The sequence below is a fragment of the Humulus lupulus genome, chromosome 1 (genome assembly GCF_963169125.1).
Source record: "Humulus lupulus chromosome 1, drHumLupu1.1, whole genome shotgun sequence".
NCBI lineage: Eukaryota > Viridiplantae > Streptophyta > Magnoliopsida > Rosales > Cannabaceae > Humulus > Humulus lupulus.
In genome coordinates, this window is record NC_084793.1 from 133,288,715 (window position 1) to 133,293,445 (window position 4,731).

The 4,731-nt window shown below is 32.2% G+C and overlaps 1 long non-coding RNA gene across 1 annotated transcript; it reads left to right on the plus strand.

The window, feature by feature from the left end:
* Positions 1-2,518: 2,518 nt before the first annotated feature.
* On the plus strand, positions 2,519-3,044 carry LOC133818518 (uncharacterized). Its single transcript, XR_009885924.1, has 2 exons — positions 2,519-2,657; positions 2,853-3,044. It is a non-coding gene; the product is annotated as an uncharacterized LOC133818518 (long non-coding RNA).
* Positions 3,045-4,731: the final 1,687 nt, after the last annotated feature.

Below are 4,731 nucleotides of genomic sequence, written 5' to 3' on the forward strand. Positions count from 1 at the left end.
TCAGCCATAAATATTGATGAAAAATAACTCAAATAACAATTAAATGTATAATCAAAGATAAAAACAAGTTATACTAATATATAACCATCCAAAATTATTCCTTAGTGCAAAATCAAGCGGGATGCTACCATAAATTTTTAAATTATATTTTAAGAGAATCAAGGCTTAAATTCCACTGTAGACTTAATTGCCACAAATAAATAATAGGTCCTTATTCAAGGCTTAACATGAGAAGCATAACTTATACAACAGACAATTACAACTTAATCAACTGTGGACCATTTCTTCAACATGATAAAGGTACCCTCCATAGTGGCAAGAACTATGTCCTCCATAAAGAAAACATAGGAAGTTTGAATATGATCTAAGCTATTTCTGCCATGCCATTGAACATCACATTAATCAATCCAAAAAAGAGTGCACCAAAATATTTATTTCCATCTTCTAAAGCTCCCACATGTATTTTTGTCTTAAGCTCCCAAAATGACCAGACATTTTTGGGGTTGATCCAATTAGGCAGGCTGGGTGGGCTGATCAACTGAACTCGATTAGCCTTGTTTTTTCTTTTCTAAGTTTCTCTAACCCATGAATGAGATTGTGAGAGAATTAACTTCATATTGAAACAAGAAATAAGAAATTAATAATATATAAATATATGTTTACCTTGACATATAATTCAAATTTAGCAAGGATGGCTGCAACAGTCATGCCAATGATATAAAATGTTGCCAAGTTCACATAAACAGCTATGTGCTGCCAACCGCATCCTCTGGCCACACCTTCAATTAGTGAAGCAACATATCTTAATCACCTTCAATTGAATCTCACTCACTTACTCACTTTTGATTGCTTGCTTGCTTGCATTGAATCGTAAGCTTTTCAGTCATAAATTTCCTCTTATTTTTATTTTGGTCCATAATATTTTTCAATAAAACAGAATAAATTAGTTGAATTTGTCAGGTTAACTCACTTGGCTTTTTCTAGAACAAAATTATAGGAGAACCAAATAATCAAAACATTACTATACAATACAATTTATAGTGTAATTTGATTTAACTTTTATGTATTTTGTGTGTGTATAAATTCATTCAATATCAAAATTAGTAATAATTTTTTAATAATACTTGTATAAAATACACTGAGTTATAAATAAAAAGTAAAAGGTAAGATAAACGTAATATATTATAAATTAAGCTATAAATAAGAAAAACACATAATAGACTGTGAAAATAAAATAGAAAAGAACTGTAACAAAATAATTATTTAGACTATATAATATGTATATAAAACAATACAATAATATATATGTGAAAACCAGAATAAATTTTCTCACTCAACACATGAGATGAACACTTCAAGGGTAAAGAGGGTATTTATAGTGACGTCTAATGTGTTTTTCTATTTTTGGTAGAGGTCCCAAAAAGAGAAGTAGAAAAGAAAAAGGAAAAGAGAAAGAGAAAGGAAATAGGGCTGTAAATAAGTAAATATAAATGGTAAAACTAGCTATAAGTTCTAGTAGAGGCTTGTAATGTCTATGCTTTACTCGCTTTTGTAGCCGTATATGTTAAGTGCATACTGGCCAAGATTATTCTTTGTGTCTATATATATTTATATAGATAGATGGATAATAGACCCCATATATGTCAATGTAGGTCAATTCTTAATAATAAAGTTGTATCTAATTCGTATCTTATGTCTTAACTAAATTATTAGGTTACAAGAAAAAACAAAGTAGAAAAATATTAGACATATGTGATTAGGTGCCTTGAATTTGGCGGATTCTTGAGTTGTTGTAATTAAGCCAACTTAGACATATTCACACACTATTTGAAAATTAACTTACATATAAATACAATACCTTTGTATATATATATAAAGGTGTACGAAAAATAAGTAATAAGAGTATGTTGTTGTTAAGTCATGCTATTAATTATACCTTATAAATATTTATTGACAACCTAAAAAACATTTAATAAATTGTCAAACAAGCTATATATGTGTATTGTATTGTATGTTCTTTTATATTAAATTGACTAAAATATAGAAAATTAGGCTCAAAAGAATTTAGAAGGTGATCCAAATATATGCATATATATATGAATGAACATATGTATTGCACCTATAGTAGATACATAAAATGAAACATGAAGACATAAAAATCATTGCATCCAAAGCATAAGCTGCAAATTCCATAAAATTCAGTAAATATAATAGAGTTTTACAATGTCAAAAATAAAAACCAACTCTAGAGCAAACATGCCCACTTGAAACAATGAACCATTCACTTTCTTTTAAAACCTTTCCAAGCAACAAACTGCTTGAAAATGTACCTCACATTAACTATGAATTAAAATCTGAGTAAGATACTCCAACAAGTCATCTTTGGTTTATTCAATTCCACCAAGACATGGAATGGAGAGAGCTGAAATTCAACCAAGGCATGTTTTCTTTTAAAAGCCTGTGTGTTAATGACCTTGTCATGACCCTGAACTTAACTGTACATGGAAAGCCTCTTGGATCAGACTTTATGCGAGTATGGGTTGATGTTGATATTGTACCAGAATCTTACTTATTTCGTCCTAATAATGGGATGCTTACAATAAAAGAAGCAGTTGGTTCCACAGTTGCATGGCCTTCTAAAAAAGTTATTCCAAGAGGTACATTTTCATACTCAAAAAAGAACCAATGTCTTACAATTTAGTGTTTGGTTTCTTTGTTTGCTTTGGTGTAGTTGTGAATTCATTATTTTGTATGTGGTGTCATCTCTTGGATATAATTTCCATAGCATTTTTCTTGAAGTAATTTGTGATGCTAGATAATAACAATAAAATATTTCTTTGTTTATTTTGCAGATGTGACAAGCGAAATAGAAAAGGATACTTAATTTTGAAGGCTTTGTGTTGGGCAGCTGTAGAATATTTTGTGTTGAAAGTAGTAACTTTTCAATATGTTGAATATTTAAGACTACTTGAATACTTAAAGAACATTTTGTTGTTGATGACAGTGTTGAATGTTTTAAACTAATTTGTGGATTGTTAATACAATGTTGAATGTTTTTACTTTTTGTTATTTGAAAATCAATTTCATTTGATGATGCTAGTATATATTAGAAAGCTAATTTTAATTATATAAAAAAAATTAAAATATAATGGAATAAATTAGTGTTATATAAATGAATATATAATGAGAATTTAAATTTATCTAAATATTAAAATAATACGAAAATTATGTTATAATATCTATTACAATAACACTTTTCTGTAAAGAATTTTGTCTCAATGAAGAGTGGGAGGAGAAGAAATTGTGAGGAAGAGGGAGAGAGCTCTATTTTTCTTCTTTCTTTCCTTTCTCCTTTCCTTTCCTTCAGTTTCTACCACTTTCCCCCTTAAGCTCTAAAAAACATCAGACAAATCAAGTATATCCCTTAATAACCCAAAAGACCCTTTTGCCCTCCCAATTAAATCCAAGTCTTTTAATCACTCTAAGGGCATTTTGATCATTTGCTCCCAATTCCCTCTAATTCCTCGAATGTCCCTAACGTTTACCACTTAAATCCAGTCATCTAATTAATCACCAATTATATTTCCCCAATGTCTAAAATCTTCAATATATTTCCCAAATTCTCAGAAATACCCTCATGTTTCCCCCGAGCCGGGTATAAATTCCTGCCATGACTATTTCGCTAAACCGCTCACTAGGATCGTCTGGAGCCATATGCTGCAAATACATCCACATAATAATGTGGTATTAACTATTTATCACAAATAATCACATTTATGCCCTCAATGGGCCAAAATTACGAATATGCCCTTATAAGCTAAACACGGCCCACATGCTTATTAATACTCATAAACATGCATTTCACATAACCATATAATCATAATAGCATGCTTATCACATAATCATGCATTACATCATTTAAATCACATATAAACCAACTATGGCCTCCCAGCACACTAATCAGGGCCCTTAAGTCTTATTAGTAATTTTTGGGCCATTACAACTATCCCCCTCCTACTGAGAATTTCATCCTCGAAATTTTACCTGAATAACTCGGGATACTAATCTCGCATCGCCAACTCAAGCTCCCAGGTCGCCTCCTCGACCCTGCTATTCCTCCATAACACTTTAACCAGAGGACTTGTCTTGTTCCGTAGAACCTTATCCTTCCGATCTAAAATCTGAACTGGTCGCTCCTCATAGGACAAATCTGTCTGCAATTCCAAGTCTTCATACTTCAACACATGTGTCGTATCTGAGACATACTTTTGGAGCATAAAAACATGAAATACGTCATGAACTCCCGACAACGATGGTGGCAAGGCTAACCTGTAAGCCACCTGTCCAATCCTCTCCAGGATCTCAAAAGGTCCAATAAATCTAGGGCTCAGCTTGCCCTTCTTCCCAAACCTCCTCACCCCTCGTTGTGGTGAAACTCGCAAAAACATGTGGTCCCCAACCTGGAACTCCATGTCCCTACGCTTAGGATCAGCGTAGTTTTTCTGTCTGCTCTACGAAGCAAGCATTCTAACTCGGATCTTCTCAATAGCTTCATTGGTCTTCTGAATCATGTCCGGCTCCAAATACTTCCTCTCACCCATCTCATCCCAATGAATGGGAGATCTACATCTCCTACAATATAACATCTCATATGGAGCCACTTCAATCGTTGATTGATAACTGTTGTGTATGAAAATTCAATCAACGGGAGGTACTTACTCCAAGATCCCT